Genomic DNA, 22,096 nt, shown 5'->3' on the forward strand with positions numbered 1-22,096 from the left:
CTCCCTCTCTCTCATTACTGCATGGTAATGAAGATAAACATCTTTCATATTTTTATGGTGATTCAGTGTATAAATTGTTTTAAATATACATTTTACCTTCAGGACAACCCTGTATGCTATGGTTACACAAATGTTCTTTTTTTATGTAGGTGCTTCCTACAAAAATGGCAATTGGTGCTTTCTGTGAAATGTAGTGTTAATGTAGCTATTTACCCATAAGATGGATTCAGTTTTCAAAGGATCTAAGAGAGAGCTTGGACTACATTTCTTAGGATCAAAGTCAGTCTACATTCTGCTTCAATTATTTTTAATCTGCCTACATTCTGGTGGGAGGGCATAGCTAAAGGTCATTCCATTGCTGAAAGAGCAGTCACAGACAATTATATAGCGAGTTCTCTCTAACTTCAGGATAATTTGACATAAAATAGGAGTTAGCAAGTGTTTTTCCAAATATTACAGGACTCACAGTTCAGCACATCCAACTGGCCGTTTGCAATAAAGGTGCCTGGGACTAAGAAGAATCTTTCCCTGAGTCTAATACCCTACCGCTCCTTCTTAAAAGAAGGCCATAGATGCCTAAGATTTTCTAGATATCCTAATTTCTAACCTTTAAAATTGTAGATTTCATCAAATTTAGTGAGAAGGTATGTATTTATGATTTTCTCAGCATACAATGGACTTGAATTTAATATTCAGCAAACCAGATATAGTAACTTATTCTGCTACTACTATTTAAGAATGTAATTGCAACTTTTCTCAAAGTGTAAAATATTTTCACTTAATGCAGTGTCAAGTTAATTTTCAAAAATTTTTTACTATTTCTCATATAAAAGAGTGCGGGAAACAGAAAGATGACTAAGATTACGTGCTTGCTATAGAGTAATATGTGCTATTTTGGGGCAAAGAATCGATTACCGTGTTAACTAAGTAGCCATGATCCCGTTTTTAAAAATGCTAATTTAATCAGCAAACTTTTAAAAAAGACAAAAAGCCCACTATTATTTGGGAAAATGAGCTACTTAACAAGAAATAGTGAATGCAGACTACAAATGAGCAATTAACTTAAGACTGCAGCCTCTAAACAGTCTTTCTTATAATACTAAGTATGTAAGTCCTTTAGCAACTGTTCCCCGCCCCCAATAATCTGTGAGTCTATAGACAGCTCACAGTTGGGGCCTGGGGAAAAAAAAGAGATACTGGTTGGTATACACATGCAAAAACCAAAGAACCAAGATTGTGGGCCTTCTCAATATTGTCTCTCACTCGCAGTTTACAGCCCAAACTGATCCATGGAATGGCACTCTTTCACTCCTCTAAAACACAATGAAATGGTCAAGAAAACAAAGGAGATAAAAGTGGAGAAGATTGTGAATAACCCTCTCACCAGATAACGTGAGGTTAAATTATTTGACAGTTATAGCAAAAAAGAAATTAATAAGTACATTTCTAAAGTTATTTCCCACTCCCTTTTTACATATCTATTAAACGAAAAGGTCCTGTTTGTAATTTAACACTCCCAGTGCTTTCCCATTTCTGTACCTTTGCCCATTTTATTCTCTGAATTTCCAATACTGTCTTCCTCTGCCAAATTTTCCACTTACCTCAGTCTAATTTCTCTGATTACATATTCCGAATATTCTTTAAGGCTTAGCTCTCATAGTCAATGCATATGGATAACAGTCAGTACTTTTCTCACTTGACCTTTGTGAGCATTTACAATTCTCTCAGCTGATATAATAAAATACTTTCCCAGTTCCTGTCCCCTTCAGTTTCCTTGTCCCTCCACTGGTTACCTGGTATGCTCCATTCTTTGTCCTCCTTCTCCTCATTCTATATTCTTTGTCCCAGGTTATACCATACATGCCCATGGAGGGAAACGAGTCTATATCTCTAGGCCAAATCTTTTGAGTTCCTGATCTATGGGACATTTGGATTAGACATCTTATATGTAACTCAAACTCATAATCACGAAAAATGAATTCTTCATTTTCTCCCCATTCCTTATGTTTCTCTCTTAAAAATAAACTACTCTACTTCTCCTCCTTGTATCCTGTCTCAACCTGTACCATAGTCTATTTTCCAATCAAAAACCTCAACTCTTCCCTCTCACCTTTTATATAATAACCCACCAAACTGTGAAAATTCTTGACCCACAACAGCTTCAATGTTATTAAGCTGGCCCAGAAACACTTAATTTCTTACCTAGGTTATTAAAATAACTTCTGACTATCTCTAGTACTACAACCTCCTTTCCATTCCACTGTTACTGGAGAAATGTTTCTAAAATGGAAAATGTGAATACATTCTGCCCTGAATGGTTCTCAATACCTGTAGGATAAATGTGAAACTCCTCTGTATGTCACACGTCTTTCATGCTTGGGCCCTTCTCTCTTTCTCCAGCTTCATCTTCCCAGTCCCAATACTCTACATATGCCTAATAATTCCCCCATAGGTCCTGTTGTTCTCTGCAACTCTGCCTATGCATGTATTTTCTAGAACACAAACCACCCCTAACTTCACCCGCTTGGAACTGGGACTTGGGTCTTCAGGTCCCTCTAATCATGTGTCGCCTTCTCCATTAAAGTCTTCTCCGATAACCCTTCAAAAGCAGAGAGGATCACTCTCAACTCTACGACCTCCTGGACTTTAACCATGTCATTTCTACCTTCCAAATGCCACAGCATAGTTGCTTAGTTATCACAGATACCATGTTTACTGCATGGATTACCCAAATAACATTTCCTCTTTTAATTATTGTCTTGTAGAAGCATTTTCTACCTTTGCTCATAGTCTAAAAGCACCTTATTTGTATCTCTTAAGCTAGTGAGCACTTCTAAATCTTGTATTAGGAGATGTACTAATAAATATTTTATTTCCCTAAATACATCATAAGTTCTCTATGGACTAAGACCACATCTGTTTAATATATCTACCTAGTTATCAGCACATCTTGCATACTTAGAATTACATTAGAAAAAAATTAAAAAGAAAAAACAGAACACATTTGTATGCACACCTGTGTGAATAAACACTGTTCTAAACTGGGGTACGTAAGCCAATTATATAATTTAATGAACTGTCACTATGTATATGTATATATATATATATGTGTGTGTGTGTGTGTGTATATATATACACACATATATATATAAGTTCAATAAGACTTTGAAAACTTGAACTTTTAAAACTTTTAAAGTTTTAAGATTTAAAACTTGGAATTTCTATAGTAAACAACACTAGGAACTAAAAAAGAACTGAAGAAATCACTGTTATTGAATAACATCACTTGGCAGACACATGTGGAATAAAAGATAATTGGACATTTATAGATAATCATGCTTGTATCTAGCCAGTGTTTATGGGTTAAAGATCACAAAGATGAAGCTGTCATATTATTTATGTCATATCCTTTCCTGAGCCTACCTCCACTAAACCAGATTTCCCCCTGGGATCTTCTCACTTCTAATAAGCAACTGAACCAGCTACAAATGAAGTTACTATTCCCAACTTCATCAGCAGCATCTGTTATTTCAACGGAAACTTTTGAAATATACACAATGCCACACGCAAATCCCCTGAGGGTTGAGCCACTTTATTCAACTTGCTTTCTTTTCAAACTGCTCTTTATTTCTGTCTCGGTTTTTTCTTATTTGTACATTTCCATTTAACATTGATCACAAAACCATTTTAGTCATTAAAATTTTGTGCTGGGAATAGTTTAAATAAAACAAGGTTTAATAGAAGAATTTGCAAGTTAGGCATCAAATTGTTCGTCTTATTTTAAATCATATTAAATTTACCAGAAATAACTTATATTTTTAAATGTATGTAAACGATAAATGGGGATTTAGCCTTTCTTTTTTTAGAGGTAGAGGAGGAAGAAGAAAGAGGAAATAAACACAGGTGCTTAGCACAGGGTTATACAGAGATCTTGCAAAGTTATCAGTCATATAAAGGCGGACAGATACACACAGTTCTCTTATCCCCATTCCCTGTGCCACAAGGATTTAGTCAGTGAATCACCTAGTCAAGAAATATTTAGAAATAAACACTCCTCAAATTATAATAAGTAACAAGAACAGAAAGGGAAAAATTAACAGAAACAGTCAATATGATGGGATTATGGAGCTGTTTATTCTTCTTTTAAAGGCATACTATGGTCCGCACTTCCACCTCTACTCCCACCCCCACCCCAAAGGCAAAAAGGAAAATATACCATATGGACACTTAAAATGTTTGTAAAATGGCAAGCACATATAAAACACTTAAATTTAATCAAGAGACTACTTAAAAATATACTGTAGGTTTCTAGAGAAGATTTAAAGGCTATATAAAACTTGGTATAAAAATATAATACCAAACTGGAAGCTATATTCTTTCAGTCATCCTTCAACATTTCCCTGCCCCCTTCCTGAATCTCGTCTTTTTCTGTGACTATCATTAGCTTTGTGTGTGTGAACACATGTATTTCCTTCAATATCTGGTTCTCTATTCACCTCTCTCAGGGAAACAAGTCACTCCAAAACAGTTTGCTTTTATTATCATTTATTTTGGTCAGATTTTCTTCAAATCACTCTTTGGACCTTAGGACAAATATATCCAGGCTTACATTTATAATTGATATATCACAAATATCTATATTACAGTCATTGCAAACATAACTTTTAAAGCAAAACTCATTTTTACAATCCCACTTGAAAGTGGCTCAACTTTCTTCCTTGCTGTTATTAATGGCGCAAAATGTACATTTATTTTCACCTCAACCCAATGCTTCACCCTCTTCATCCAATCAGGCCAGGCCTTATTATTTCACAGTATAGATCTCTGAAATGTCTTTCCAAGCCAATACTTTGGTTTCCTTCCAGTTACCACCATGTGATCATGACCTTGGATTTAGGAATATTGGGGTGTCCCTGTGCCTTCAACTTCATTTGGTATATACCAACTAGATTTTCTCTTTAAATTTATACTTTCATATTTAATTTTTTAAAATCAAAGTAATATATGCATGTGGTTTATAAAACTGTACTAATACCACAAAAGTGCATTAAAAAATAGCAGTTCTCTTCCCTACTCCAGCTCCCACTCTCCGAAGGCAAACACTTTAAACTCTTTAGCTATTTCTTTTGATACATCTCTGCATACTTCTAAATAATGTTCAGTTTGCTATTTAAACATGAATATCTAAATTCCTAATAAAGGTAAAGAGCATTTAGTTTTCTTACAACATCCTATCTGAATTTCTTCTCCCTCTATCCTAAGCTCAGGTTAAAATTCACCTTATGACTATACAGTAGTACATTATTTCCCTTCTTATATAACTCTTTCATTTTCCTGTATTTAATACCAGCCTAGTTGTTTCTAGTTGCTTCATTTACTTGTCCTGAAAACTCTACTCACTACTATGCCAGCCACTAGCACCTCACCTCTCTAAAAGGCTAAGTTTTAGTCATCTTCATAGCGCCAGTATTAGGGAAGTGCCTGTTAATAATTTAAGTCATTTCATAAATTATTTATAGAGGAATAAAGAGATAGCAGAAAATTTTTTCTTAGAAATCTTAATAAGAATTTAAACATGGCAAACCCAAATTATTATTTTATATATTCCTGTTTTTGAAGCTAAATATACCTGAAATTGGCAACATCCTGGAATACAACTTAACTGCTCATTGATTCTCGTGAGCTTGAAACATATCCATTTTGTAAAGACTTATCTCAGATTTCAAATACATTTCTTCTTTGCTCCATAATTATAAAACATTTTTACTTTTTGATTAATAAACACCAATTAGAATGATCAATCCACTTTTTTTCTTCTGTATCATCTATTTCCTTCTAATCACCCTTGCATAAACATCTGCCTTCAGCACTTGCTCACTTGAAACAAACTATATCAAGTAAATTTTGGTACACAAATATTATAAAATATGAAAGAATACACTCACACTTCCTTTTATCAAAGCAAGATGGTACAGATTTTTGTCATAAAATATTATGTGGTAAAGAACTTCCTGTTGAATGACTAACCAGATGAAAATAACCTATTTCATTTTTGTACTTAGAGATATGTTGTTCACTCATCAATTCTTGAGTTTGAAAAAATTCATTTACGATATTCTCTGAAAAGTCACGGTCTGAGACTTCACTTAAAAGATCAAGTTCATCATATCATTAAAGTCTAGGCATTGTTACCTGTCTCTCTGCATTCACGTTCTGATTCATCTAATAATTATGAAATGTCTTCCTCTGCTAATTTTCTTCTATTTGCCATTTTGAGCAGAAAAATGTAAATTTGAAATTCTTGACTTTTTTTAATGAACGCTAAAAAAAGATGGTGTCTCTAGATTTTTTAACTATATTCTTGAAAGATAATGCAGTGCTTTGGGCAATACAGTAAGAATGCTAAAAGATGATGCGACAGTGGTAACATATTTCACTATTACATCATCCTTCTAGGCAATTCTATCATTCTTCTATTTTCCTATTAGCTTAGTTTTTTTTTTTTTTTTTTTTTTAGACAATTTTTATTTTTTTTTTTTCCTATTAGCTTTTTTTTTTTTTTTTTTTTTTTTTTAGCACAGTTGGGAATAATTAGTGAGTAATGATAAATTATTCTTACAATGATGAAATGGTAAAATGTTTCAAAATAAGGGAAAAATAAGACCACTAGGATCCCATGATATCTCTTAGATTTATAAAAGGATCCAATGGACCCACATAATAATTCTGAAATAGAATGAGTTATTCTATTAAGAAAAGTAAATTTTCTCTGTTCTTTTGGAAGACCCCCAAGAAAGAATCAAAACCATGAAATGTAAATTCTTAAAAAAATAGTTAAATGTTTAAAAAAGAAACTCAAACTAAAATTGGGTCTAATGAACCTGATGGTATACCAAGGGTTAAACATTATGATTATTTCCAACTCTTACCATTCATTCATTCAACAAACATTTACTGAGTTACTGTCATATCAGTGAACAAAAGAGAGAGTGCTACTCTCGTAGAACTTACATTCTAATGAGAGAGAAAGACAATAAACAATAAATATAATGAATAAGTAAATTATGTGTGTTAGATGGTGATACTTCGGAAAAAAGAAAAAGTAGAGTTGGGTAACAGACACTGGGAGTGTTGGGTATGAGTTACAATTTTACATAGGGTGGACAAAGTAGACCTTATTGACATTTAAGAAAAAACTTAAAGGAGATCAGGGAGTGTGCCAAGCACTTCTGGAGTAAGAGCATCCCAGTCAGTAGAAACAGCCAAAGCGATGCCTGAAAGACAAAAATATTCCTGGTGTGTTTGACGAATAGCAGGGGACAACTGTGGTTAGAACAGAGTCAGTGAGGGAGAGGTCAAGTCAAAGAAGTACAGGAGTACCAGTTTGTGAAGGGCCTTGTAGGCCATTACAAGGATTCTCTTTTATGCTGAGTGAAATGGGAAGTCAGTGGAGGGTTTTGAGTAAAGAAGTGATATGATTTAACTGATAATTTAAAGAATCATTCTTTTAAGAATAAAAAATGGAGGGGAGAAGCAACTATAGAAGCAGGGAGACGAGTTACGTGGCTACAGCAATAATTCAATCAATAAATGACAATCCCTCTGACCAGAATGATAGCAGTAGATATGCTGAAAAGTGGACGAATTCTGAAGATATTCTGAAGGTGGAGCCAACAAGATTTCCTGATGAACTGGATATGAATGTAAGAAGGAAAAACAGAGTCAAGGATGACTCTCAGGTTTACAGACATACATGTTTTGAGAGAAAGATGAATTTAGTTTTGGATGGAATGAATTTGCAACATCTAGTTGACATCCAAATGAAGATGTTAAATAGGACAATGGATATACTACTCTTCAATTTAGAAGACAGATCTGAACTGGACATATAAGTCTGCCAATTGTGGCATGGAGATGGCATTTAGAACAAGACTGGGTGGCAGTACCAAGAAACTGAGTATAGAGAAAGAAGACAAGAGGAGTAAGAACAAAGAAAGAGTAAAAAGTGAGGTGAGAAGAAAACAGGTGGGGAGAAGGGCGACTTCCCTACAAACCAACTAAAGAAAACCTATCAAGAAAGAGGTGTTATCAGTTACGGAGAATGCCACTCATAGGTCAGGGTAAGATAAAGGCTGAAAACTGATTCTTGGATTTATTAGCAGTCACTGGTGATTCTGATAAGTTTGGATGATGTGGTGAGGTAAAAACTTGACTGAATTGAAGAGAACTGGAAGAGAGAATCTGGAGGCAGTAAATGTAGGCAGCTGTTTGAGTAGTCTGACCACAAAGGAAATATTCGTCATCTATAACTTGGCACCCTATTCCCTTAAAATTTCTTCTAATATGCCACTAGATGATTCAGTATGTAGGGGAGAATTTGGATATCACATGAAAAACAAGCCCCATAAACTACTCAGGGGTTTCAAGTAGCTCCGGAAAGATTACTGACAAAACTATTACTCAAAAGTTGAGATTGACAGAGTGCAAGCAAGAAGTTATAGAAGATTAGAAATTATTATATAAAATATTGTGTTCGAAGGAAAATAAAAAATTTTGAACCATCCTAGTATACTTTTGTATAAATGTTCATCTTGATTTTTGAAAAATTAATTTTAATGTGTAACACCTTCAAAGAAAATATGCATAATACATAAAAATTGTTCCTTTTCAAATCTCCACTAATAGATCCTTCCAGAGGGAAAAAACCCAAGACTTTTTATTTATTTTATTTTTTTTAGGCAAGGCAACCCTTGGTCGACTTCACAGATGGCAAGGACCTTGTCGGTTTACAACCCCTTATTTTTAATTTTATTTTGTTTACGCCTACAGCACCTGGTCTTCCTAGGTGGTCTCCCATTCAAGTACTAACCAGGCCTGACCCTGCTTAGCTTCTAAGATCAGATGGGATCGGGCTTGTTCAGGGTGGCATGGCCGTAGACCTAAGACTTTTTAAAGGATACAGAACACAAAGAGCTTATTCTGTGGTAGGTACTATGTCAAACATTCTAACTATTTTTCTAATTTAACCCTCACAATGATCCTATAAAGGCAGACATTACTACTTTCATTTCTTGAAAAAAGATGTGGTTTATAGGAATTTTTAAATAAAATGCTTAATGCCACAAAGTTTCTAAGTGTCAGACTGGAGGCTAACCTCTTAACCAATACGCTATATCACTTCTCTAAATTATTATCGATAGTATTCTGGTTTTATCGAATCAAATTATTGCTTTTCATCTCTACAATATTACTTTTTTATTACATAGCACATGGCAATTACTAATGTGAAATCGACTTGTTGAATTTCAAATTGTACTTTTCTACTTTTAATATAATATTCTGACATAGATATGAATAGTATTATTTGAAGAGCAGTGTTGGTCTTTGAGAATCTTGAACTTCAGTTTTATAAAAATAATGTTCCAACTTTCTAGCTGCAGTTAACTCTAGTCTTTAAGGGGGCAGGAACCATTTTCGTCTTACTTTCCAATATATCTCTATCCTCTTGCATGGTACCAGGCACATAGTAGGTGTTCAATAAATATTATTTAATAAACGGATTCGCAAGAACCAAGTGATTTCCTAAAAAAGATGTCAACTGTCTTTATTGATCTTTAAGAACAAATTGGCATCTATTCATAGCATTGAGTAGCTCTTCTGTTTATGAAAGTAACAACTAAAAAGTATTTGATGGCTATATACTTGCTCAACTAGCGGAGTAAATACAATTTTGATTGAAAAAAATAACATCGAAAAGAATAATGTAGCCCTTTATAGGCCATATGGAATATCTGGACAGATCCACTCTCCCAAACTTAACTTACAATGCTCTAATCTATTTGTAGTAGAAACAATGTTGAAAAAAAGGAAGAGAGGAAAGAGAAAAGACAAGAAACAAAAAAGAATGAGTGACAAGGGTCAGGAAATAGCAGAAGAAAAGGAGAAAGAGAGAAATGATTTTTCTTCAACTTTACTGAGGTATAATTGACAAATACGAAAGAAATGATTTTAAAACACCATCTCAAAATAAAAGAGAAGCAGTTTATTGTGCAAGTAAACAACAGATATGAACTGAGACCTAGGTTCTTTTAAAACATACTGAATAATTTTGTACTAATCATTTTATCTCTCTGGACTCTGATTTCTTATTTGCGAGCATGAATCTAGCCCCTATATGATCACTAACATAAATTCCTATTTTTTCCCCCTCAGGAACCAAGTCAAAGGGTACTTGCTTCTTTAAAATCCCCAGAGACAAACTAATCTGTATTATTTTCTCTATGAATTCCAGTGTCTTACAAAATCTCCATATGGTCTCAGCCACACTAGACAGCATACACTTAAGAAACTTTTGATAAGAAAAGCTTCAAATAACAAAGGAAGTTTTGATTAAATCCTAAACTTGTAAATAGAAATATGAATTATCAATATATGTGAAATATTTGTTAGAAATGTAAACAGTTCATGTCCCCTGGGAATACACAGTAACCACCCACCTCAGAAAAATACTATTTATAATCCCTATGCAGTATGCACTATTCAGGCCTACTAGGCAGGGTTAAAGCTGGATTTTCAACAAGGCTCACAACTCCTGAGGTTAAATACACATGAATTAAGGATGTTTAATCCAACTCAAGATACCATCTTTTCATATTTAAAGCAGCTTCCCTTAAACAGGAAAAATACAAAATACATGAGCTGCCCTGAAACTAAAGCTCCTACAGAGGTAATATAAAGGTCTGGGTTTTTTTTTTAACCCTTAAAACTCATAATGTGTTTACTCTTATTTCCAATACATATAATATGTCCTGCAAGAATCAGAATACTTCTATGGAGCAAAAAAAGCTGCAAAAACAAAAAATTTAACAAATTAAAATATTTAACAAACATATTGCTTAAATATAATTAGGACTAGCTACATTAAATGAGAAAAAGGCATAGGTTTTTTTTTAGGTATGTGTATAAACACGCATAAATCTGTATACACACAGAGAAATAAAACAGTTAAACAGTTTCTACCTGTTTTTGTGTACTCCCTTTCAGATATTGTTCCCCTAGAGTCTTGGTCTCTGTTGCTGTCTAACTTGAATTCACAAAACTCAATGGCTCGTGGTTTTCAAAGCTTAGGGCTACGTTTGCAGAACAAAGTCGCTTTCTCTCTCCCTCTCTCTCTTTTTGGTGGGTACAAGTATGGGGACCACAGGAACAGTTAAATTCATGGCATGGCTGGTCTACCACACAGTCGGGGGAATTCTTTAAATAGAGCCTGTCACTCTCTTGGCCCATCAATGGGATTTCCTTCTCAAACTGCTGATTCGTTCAGGTACACAACAGAAGAAATTTCAGTTAACCTTTGTTTCACCCCAGGGAAAAATCTGTCTGAAAGTATAAAATGAATAGATTAAAAAAAAAAAAAATAAGCAGCTCAGCCACAAGGCTATTCTCCCAGTGTTCACTGCAGCTTAAGTTAAACAGTAAAAAGGGACAGTGGAATGTTTCATTGCAATGGAAAATTCAAGCACAATATAGAACTTGAGACTCTAGAAGGTCAGTTTGTGTTGAGGACTAAACCAAACCAACTGTCTATTCTGCTTAATAAACTTGAAAATTCCCCTTCTGGTAATTTTATAAGAGTCAGAATTGTTTTTCCCTAATATCACTATTACTACTATAATCTGACTAAAGTTTCTATAACGAAGTTGCACCCTTCAAATCTTCTTTTAAAAAATAACTTAGGAATATTTTCAAATAAAAGCAAAACATTAAAGTAGTAATGAGGAGAGGAGAAAAGAGGGATAGAAAAAATCAGAGCCCTATTAAATTTTCCCTGTTATTCATCTTAAAATAAAAATTCAAGCAGCGAGGGACAAAAGGAGTCTACTTTTCCATGATAGAATTCTCTGTTTTCAAACAATGAGACTATCTAGAGAGGCTGTAGTTAGATCTAGACATGTGATATCTTGGGATGGGAAGTAAAAACAAGAAAAACAATTTAAAATTTGTTTCACCTGAAATTAAGGAAATTTAGATTATATAAAAAAAAATTTTTTAAAGAATGATGATTATTAATTTTAGGATATGATGGATATACCTTGGCTACCTAGTCTCCCAAATGATTTCTGAACACCTTGGCTACCTAGTCTCCCAAATGATTTCTGAACACTATGAAACAGAAAAAGCATTGCACTATCAATATTTTTTATACATATTATTATATTACAATTCCTATCTATTGAGTGCAAGCAGATAGGGCAGCTCTTAAAATCAAGAGCAAGATGTGTTTTGCCTCTGGGACCAATGCCATTTTCATTAAGAGAAAAAAAATGATTCAAGGCCCTCTTGTTTCCATTTTCTTACCAACTTTTTATTTCAAATTTTTTTAGTGGTAAAATACAAGTAATATTTATCATTATAACCATTTTTAACTGTACAGTTCAGTGGTACTAAGTAAATGCATACTGTTGTGCAACCATCACCACTATCCGTCTTCAGAACTTTTTTCGTCTTACAAAACTGAATCTGTATACCCATTAAACAATATTTTACCAACTGACAAAGTCTCAAAGTCTTGAGAGTGGAGCTAATGCTGGTAGTTTCACACTTTACTCTGAAGAGATTGTAAATGAGATGCTTTATTACACAGCTTGCTCAAAAGGCTTTAGAGAAAAGAGGCTTGAAAATTGGAAGGAAGTTGGACCTCTATGACCTTAAGAACCATACACCAGAATAAGGATAAAGTGCATGTCTTTATTAAAAGGCAAAACTTTAAATGCAAAGTATTAAAGAACATTTATCCCTATTTGCATATTTTAATAACCAAAGCAGGTCATAACTCATCTCTTTTGTGACAGTTCTCTGGGAATCCTTAGCCTAGGAAATGGAACCTGCCAGACAAATAGGTTAATTATTGGGACCTGAGGGTATTAAATTTTTAAATGTCTACAAGCCAAAGTTAGTGCTTATATTCAAGCTTAAATATTTCCTCCCCTTGGTAAATTCTAGTCCTCAAAAGCATTTCCATACTGCAAAAATCCATACCAAATAGTGTAAAATGAAGTATGGTTTTCAAAACGAGACTGATTAAGTACAATTACCTGTGATAAAAGATGTATTTAAAGACCTGGGGAATGTTTTCCAAGTTTATTTTCTGAAAATTTGTTTTCTGTACCAGCTTGACATCATACACAAAGTAGAGACAGCCCCCTTCGCCCTCTCTCTATGCATTGAACTGACTTTAACTACTGTCTTCTATGGAAATAAAAATATAAGTCTTTTAAGGATAGGATTTCTAATGGGAAACCCTCTGAAATGAATCCAATAAAAACATTGAAAACAGATAAAATAATACGAAAAAATTATTATAAGAAACACCAAGATAAAAAGGCTATGGGTTAAAACTGGCAGGAACCCATAGAAGACAGTCACAGTGAGAGAAGATTCCAAAATTATCCACTGAGAAGACCAAGTAAATAACCGAACCATATATAGAAGTAACAATACCTTGAGCACTCTATATAAAGTCCAAATAAACAGGTGACAAAAATTCAAGAGAGAATTCAAAATAGATTCTTGAGCTAGGGGTGGGATGGGATTGAAGGTGGATGAGATGGAGGCAGTTGGTGTTGGTGGGGTTGTGGTGAAGGGTGGTGCAATAGAGAAAGAGCTCAGCAAAAGGAAGAACCTGAAGGATTTCTAAGAAAATTCTGCAAAGATCACAAATACTTACACCAATTTCTTAGACAAAAACAGAATACTAAATGCTGACCCTATTCTCCCAAAAGGAAAGAGATAATTTAAAAAGGTTACAAATAAAATGTTTCATAACTCTGCACTTTATTCTAAATACAGGACCAAAAAAAAGACTTGAGAAAACCTATGCACAACTAAGGGAAAGGTATTTTACCTTTTCGACCTTTATAATAAAATGGTGAAAACCAAGAGACGTTAGATAACCAGTTAGTAATTAATTAAGCAGTAATAAAACAATTTAAAAATACTTTTAATTTAGTAGTATGTTGTTTAATTTCCAAATATCCCATGGGGATTTTTCAGATATCTTTTTAATTTCTAATTTAATTCAACATGTTCTCGAATAGTTTAGTCAAAGATTCATTTGATGAATCTAATTTTTATTTATATATATATATACAGAAGTGTGTGTATATATGTGTGTGTGTGTGTGTGTGTACACACACACACACATATATATATACACACACTTCTGTATACACACACACACACATATACACACACTTCTGTTACCTTAGGATTAGAGACAAGTTCTGTTTGGAAATAACTCCAAGAACAGTTTTTATATTTTATTTTCACATTGAAAACCAGTCGGATTTGCTGTAGCCTCAAAGAGCGTGTTTATGTAAAATTAAATTAACACTGGCATTGAGTGGCATTTTTTCTTCTAAATGGGAAATGAGATAATTTATAAATTAGGCTCAGTAAGAGATTAAAAATAATAATAAAATAGAACAATTCTAACAATATACTGTAATAAAAGTTAGGTGAATTTGGTCTCTCTCTCTCTGATAACCGACCTGATAACCAAGATAGCTACTAAGTGACCAATAGACAGGTAGCATTTACAGAGTGAATATACTGGACAAAAGGTGATTCATGTCCTGGGTCGGATGAAGTGAGATGGCACAAGATTTCATCATGCTACTCAGAACAGTGAGCAATTTAAAAAATATGAATTATTTCTGGAATTTTCCATTTAATATTTTTGGACTCTCATTGCCCATGGGCAACTGAAACTGCAGAAAGCAAAACCAAGGATAAGGGGAGGTGGGGACAAGGACTACTGTACTACCCTTTGTCTCAAAGTCTACTTACCTGATATTAGTATGACCACTCTAGTTTTCACATGCTTACTCTTAGTATAAGTTAAATCTTTTTCCACACTTTTATTTACAAAATTTTTCTCATCTCTGGTTTTCATTAATTTGACTACGGCCTCTTGAATATGTACAATCATACCTTTCACTAAATTTGGAAAGATTTCTCCCATATTCTTTTAAAACGCATTTTCTTTTTCCTCTCCTCTGGGACTCCAATGACACATACTAGGTCTTTTAATTTTGTTCAATGGGTTACTGAGGCTGCGCTCTTTAAAATTTATTTTTAGAGTATTTTTTCTCTGTTTTTCAGATAATTTTGGTCTTCAAGTTCACTGACATTTTCAATCTGCTATTAAGCTCATCCAGTTAACTTTTATAGAAATTTCCATTTAGTTCTCTTTTGTAGTTTTACATCCTCACTGAGATTTTATATCTGTTATTTTTCATATGTATAAGCATAGTCAAAATAAATGCTTTCAAATCCTTGTCTGCTAATTCCAACATCTGAGTTATCCCAGAAAGAGTGACCATAGATTGCCTTTTCTTGAGAATGCATCAAATTTTCCAGTTTCTTCATATGTGTGGGAATTTTGGATTACATCTTGAACCTTGTGAATGATACTCTGTAGACTATGGATTCTGTTATGTTCCTTTAAAGAGTGTTGATGTTTTGTTCAAAAATCAAAAATTTGGCAAATATTTGCATGCATGATTTGGGTTTCCTCCTCTGTGAATTTCCCTTCACTTTTCAGTTGATGTCGTAGCCTCTCTTTTCTGATTTCCAAAGCCAGTAAGACCGGAAATTTCTTTCTGAGTTCTAACGATCCCCATGCTGTACCAATAAGTGACTGTCCTCAGGCAAAGAGCTGTAAAAACAGGAAATTTATCCAATGATGTTCCTTTATTCCAAGTATTGACTCCCTATCAGTTTCTGCCCGCTTTTGGTTGGTTTCCAATACTTTCAGATGTTTTATATTTTTAAGTATTAAAATATGCTTTAAAGTGAAATATGTGTGTACATTTATAGTACAGTATTTTGTTCAGAGTATAATTATCTGTAGAAAGGCTGATCCATTATGAACATTTCTGTCATTACCAGAAGCAGAACTTTGGGAATACTTTTTTAGCATGGTATAACCTGTAAAAAAATCTTCCACTCTTCTTTCTCGGCATCATTCAGGCAAAGATTGAGTCTTTACTATTCACTGCTTTGTCCCTCTCCTCTGACTTGACACATATTAAGAGGTATTTTATAAATATTTGCTGAATGAATGAATGATGAAATAGGGCAAAATGAAAATCATCAGTATATACCAGAAAGCTCCAAGGAGGGGGAAGATACTTTGACCTGGAGTGACAGCAATTTCTCATTTAAGAAATTAAAGAGACTTACCCTCAGTTTCAGAAGATGATGCATTGTATATAGGGTTCAGATTGTTTTTAACTACAGCTCTCACTTTCTGGATAAGAAACTCTAGTCATGAGTTTTATTATTCAAGGGTCCAATACTGATAGAAAATGTTATGTTTTAGTTCTCTGGGCAAATTAATTATGATTTACTATTTTAGGCTACATTCTAAATTCCTGGGATAATTATATGAGATTCTAATTTCCAAAACATTCATTTGCAAATAGCTCATGAATACTACCCAATTTCCCAAAAGACAGTATGAAAATGAACACCCTAAATGATGAGGAAGGCAATTAACATCTACTGGGGGACTGCTAGATGAAAAGCTCTTTAAGTGCATTATCTTATTTAATCTTCTCAATTATCTTATGACATAAATATTATTACCAACTATTTATACTTAAACTAAAGCTCGAAGTTGGCCAAGGTCACACAATAGGTAAGTGGTAGAGCATGAATTCAAATTTGATAACTTTTGACTACACTGAAATCAAGCCCTTCTTTTCATCAAACAAAATAAAACAAAATACCCTATTAAATAGAGTGAAAAGGCAAACTACAAAGTGGGAGGAGATCTTTTCCCAACATATAAAGGATTCATATCCAGAAGATATAATAACCCTCCCTCTACAAGTTATTAAGACAAATAAATGAAAAACTAAAAAAGACTTAAAATAGGCCCTTCACAAAGAAGATCTCTAAATGACCAATAAGCATAAAACATGAAAGGTACTTGACTTAATTTAGTTATTAAGTAAATACATATTAAAGCCAAAATAAATACTACTATTCACCTACCGAAATAGATGGAATTAAGAATACTAACAATATCAAGTATTGGCAAGGATGTGGAAAATGGGAACTCCTATATACTGTTGGTTAGAATGTACATTGGTACAACCACTTTGGAAAAAGAGTTTATCATTATCTACTAAAGTGTAAGATATGCATACCATAGGATGAAGCAATTCCAGTCCTAGGTACATACCAGAAATGCAAAACATGCACATTAAGAACACTGTTAGCAACAGTCAAAATGTCTATATAGAGAAGAATGAATAAACTCTGGTATAGTCATACAATGAAGTATCCTACATCAATTAAAAAACAAACAAAATGAACCAAAGCTGCATAACATTATATATAAAGGAAGACAGACATATACAAAAATATATACCTCGTATAAGTCCATGAATATAAATCTCAAAAACAGGCAAATCTAGATAATAGTTTAAGGCATATATCAGTGATAAAACTATAAAGAAAATCAAGAAAGTATTATCACAAAAGTTAGGCTACCTATTGGGAGAAGGTAAAAGGTTATGATCAGGGAAGAGCAAACTGAGGACTTCATTGTGCTGGTAATATCCTAAATTTTAATGAGGTGATGATTATGTGGGTTGGTTTCTGTATAAGCAATTCATCAAAGTAAATGTTAAATTTGAAAAGAACATGCTGGAGAGGCTTGTCCAGCCAGATATCAGAAATTAGCATTAAGTGCTAATACTTAACAAAGTGTGGTCTGAACAGACGTGTAGCCCAAGAGGAGATCTGCATTCATAAACTTAATATATGACACAGGTGCCATTCTATAGGGAAAGGAAGGTTTATCCAATAAATGGTGCTTGGATAATGGGAAAAAAACAAAATTAGAACTTATTTCTCACTATACACAAAAAACAATTCCAAGTTTAGGGTTTAAAATTCTAAATATGGAAAGCAAAAATTTTTTAATTATATAAGGAACTAAATAATATATTTTAAAATCTCAGAGATGGGAAGGATTTTTAAAGACACAGACTATCAAGTAAAAGATTGGTAAAATAACATTAAAATTTAAAACTTGTACTCATTAAAAGATATCAAGAAATCAGTGTAATCAGTAGTTTAGATAAAATTGTATCAATATAAATTTATAAAGTTGACAGCTATACTGTAGTTATATAATAGAATATCTCTATTCTTAAGAAACACACACTGAATCATACAGGGGTTAAAGGACAGGTATGCTGTATCTTACCCCTAAATGATTCAGAATTGTATGCATATTTGCATACATATATACATATTATAGAGAGGGTGTGAGCTAGCACACAATAAAGCATATGAAGTAAAATGTAAACAATAAGTGAATTTGGATAAAGAGTATACAGGTATTCTTTGTACTACTTTTATTTTTTCAACTTTTTATAAATTTGAAATTGTTTCCAAATAAAAAGCGTTGTTTTTTTTTCTTTTTAAGACTTTATTAATAAAAATTAAAAGATAAGCCACAGACTGGGAGGAAATACTGGTAATACATACAATCAACAAAGGATTCATATCCAGAAGATATAAAATAGGCCACAAATCATAAAGAAACAAAAAGACAAATAACAAATAGGAAAAATGGGCAAAAGATACAAACAGCAAAAGATGGAAGAATGATGCAAGATCCAATAAACATGAAATGATGTTCGGTCTCACCAGTAATCAGAGAAACAGCAAGGTAAACAAAGAGACAACTACAAAACAGAAAATTTTGACAATACCAAATACTGACTAGGAGGTAGGTGATCAAGAACTCATACAATCATGCCTGCAGGATGCTCTGCAAAATGTAGGGAAGTTGAAGATTACCCTATAACCCAGTAATCCTACTCTAGCTACACACTCTAAGATCAGGGGTCAGTGAACTTTTTCTTAAAAGGCCAGGTAGTAAATATTTTAAGCTTGTGAGTCATAAGGTCTCTCAACTAATCAACTATGCCACTGTAGGCTGAAAGCAGTCACAGATAACACATACACCAATGAGCATGGCTGTTTCATTAAAGTTTTATTTACAAAAACAAGCACTTGGGCTTTGAACCAGGTTGCCAATCCTTGCTCTAGAGTAACCCTTATATATATATGCATCAAGAGACACGCAAAAAAAAAAAAAATGCATAGCAGATTTATTTGAAAATACAAAAAATTTCCAACAATCTAACTGTTCATCGATAACAGAATGGATATATCAGTGGTACAGGCATACAACAGAATACTACAGCAGTTAAAAATAAATGAACTAGAGCTATATATATATCAACATGAATGAATTACAAATGCATTGCTGGCTAATGAGAAGTTCAGATGTATACTTAAAAGATATGACAAATTATCTAAGTTTAAAAACATATGAAGTAATATGCATATGTAAATATGCAGAAGTATAGAAGATGCTTGGGGCAAAGATAAACTATACTGTTAAGAGATGTTAAAAGAACAAAAGCAAGGAAATGATTACTATAAATGTTAGGGTGATGAATGTATCTATGGAGAAGGGGAGAGATGAAATATGGTAGAGAAAGACATGCTTCAGGGGTAACGTCAAGGTCTCTTTCTTGAGCTGGGCGATGGTTACTCATTTTTTGGATTTCAGTTTAAATATCATCCATGAAAGCCTTCCTTCGCTTCCATACTTTGTTAGGGTTTCCATTATACATTCTCACAGCATTCTTTTATTTTTCTTTCATAGCAGTTGGGTTCATTTTGTATTCCTAGACTAGCACGTGGTAGTTATTATTCAATACATTTGTTGAAATACCAAATGAATAGGGTACTCAATGTGATGACAAACTGACAACTATAGAGTTCCATGGCTAAGAGAACAGGATTAGCCCTCTGAAACATTAAAATTGTATTGTTTTTGTGATGTGAGAAAAACAGGACTTAGGAGGGCATTCATAATTTTTGAAGTTTACTATTTTCTGTTTCTTTGCAAATAAACATTTGTTAGGTCTGGAACCAATGTATACCTTATTGACCAGGTAGACGGTAATATGGTTAGTAAGTGAACTCTCATTATTTTCTAATAGTAGTCTGTTCATTTTGAGAGCACCTGAGAAATACCAAGGGCTTTCACAAAAACCTTACGAAGAGTTTCCTATGTATTAGGCTCTGTTCTAAGCATGTGGGGTACACAAAAAGGCTAAAAATACAGTTTCTGTTCAGAGAAACAAAGTAAAACAGAAAAAAAGAATAAGGACAAAACCAGTACATGAAAAAGTGAAATTAATAAATGCTAACAAGATTCAGAGAAGGAAAGAGGTGGATATGATCAAAGGGGAAATCTCCATCTTCAAGAAGATTTAGTTTGATGAATAAGAATCACATCTATAGTAAAGGGAAGATTTCCAGCAAGAGGAAATGCTAGGAGTAAAAAATGAAACAGCAAGTTTCATTCTAGGACTGAATACAATCAGTTTGGCTAGTAACATGATGGCAACAGTAAGTTAGGAAGATTCATCTCACCTTAATCAGGACTCTGTCTCTAAGGATCAACACAGGTCACCAAAATCACAGACTCCTTTGATGTTATACTAAATATCTTAGCCAATAAATATGGATGATTTTAATGAACCTTATAAACTATTGCCAAAGCCTTTCCAAACTGTGTCTGAATGAATAAATTAAATATATAAGCACGCCCCATAGAATGTCTTCTGGGTAAAATACCTCTGTCTATTAATACAATGTTTTTGACCAATGTTTATATAGAAAATGTCAAACTTATTTCCCAAAAAGTTCACTGTGTAAAAGTCTCAAGTTATCTTCCAAATATAACTGGGAGAACAACACTGAAAAGAGATTCACAGATGTAACTACAGGAGGGTAAAATTCCATTTTGCAATTTTTACCCTAAAATACTAACTATCTTCTCTGATGATTTATGAAAATCTTCCAATTCAGAAGTCAGCTGTAGTACTGTTAGCTTGTCTGTGTGTGTGTGTCTGAAATAGTTTATCCTTTCTTTGCACATTTTGGTTATACCATCAGTCCTTGTAACAAATGAAAATGGCTAATTTAACATTCTTCCTTTCCTTAACTTTCTCCAAGCTCCACCTCACTTGAGTGAAAATTCATTACAGAAAGTTTCTGTATTTTTTTACAGTAAACTTTTATCTGTATTTTACCCCAACAAATTATTTTTTGCTGTGTTATCTGATGTGTGTATTTGTAAATATAATGTCTATGTATGGCATGCAAATTGTACATACCATTTGTTAACAAGTATATTAAATGCTTTATGAATAGGATACTCATTTTTATATTTTCTTTCCTAAAATGATTTCTCAGATATAGGTACTTTACTGTTTTAGTTACATTTTAGGAAATCGACTGAGGGCTTTGGATAGGTGTACATTAAAAATTTTCTTATTTAGGATTTGATTATAAATACTTATATTTCATAGAGTCTAGGAAACTAAAGATAAAAATCCTTCTCCAAAGAAATTTGTAGAAATAAGGGTGTTTTTCTTTGGATGTGATATAATTCCTTTTCTAAATCTGACGTGACCTGAGAATTAAAATGTTGTCCATCTTTTTTACAAGCTAGAGAAAAGGAACAAAAAAAGTCATTTTCTGAAGACAGATAATTCTTTGTTAAACCAGATACTTCTAGAGAAACTATCAATAATCAATTTGCCAGTTTATACAGCTTCAAAAAGTCAATGAAACCACTTTTTTTAATGAGGACCCTCTCAAGATATTACCTTTTACTGATTAATTATAAACCTTATTTTCCAATATATTCTTATCAGATCTTCTAGATAACAAATGGGAAAATTACCATTCTCTTTGCTATGGAAAACAAAATGGTAGATAACTTTTTCATGAACAGAAAGCAATAAAATCAAATCTATTTTCTGTATCATAATTTTGTTCTTAGAAACATAATTATATATTCCTAGAATTCTCAGGATACATTTTTAATCACTTAAGGCTTATTGATTTTTAAGCTTTTGGTTTCTTGATGCTAAAGAAATTTTTTTTTCTGTAATGAGACCATAAATAACCCTATGCTGCCAAGGAC

The 22,096-nt window shown here is 33.2% G+C and overlaps 1 protein-coding gene and 1 pseudogene across 4 annotated transcripts in view; both read right to left on the reverse strand.

Annotated features, from left to right (window-relative positions):
• Positions 1 to 22,096, reverse strand: part of ZCCHC7 (zinc finger CCHC-type containing 7) — a 192,276-nt gene that overhangs the window by 45,876 nt on the left and 124,304 nt on the right. The window lies entirely within an intron of this gene.
• LOC112479495 lies at positions 8,821 to 8,939 on the reverse strand (annotated as a pseudogene).

The sequence above is a fragment of the Pteropus alecto genome, unplaced genomic scaffold (genome assembly GCF_000325575.1).
Source record: "Pteropus alecto unplaced genomic scaffold, ASM32557v1 scaffold114, whole genome shotgun sequence".
NCBI lineage: Eukaryota > Metazoa > Chordata > Mammalia > Chiroptera > Pteropodidae > Pteropus > Pteropus alecto.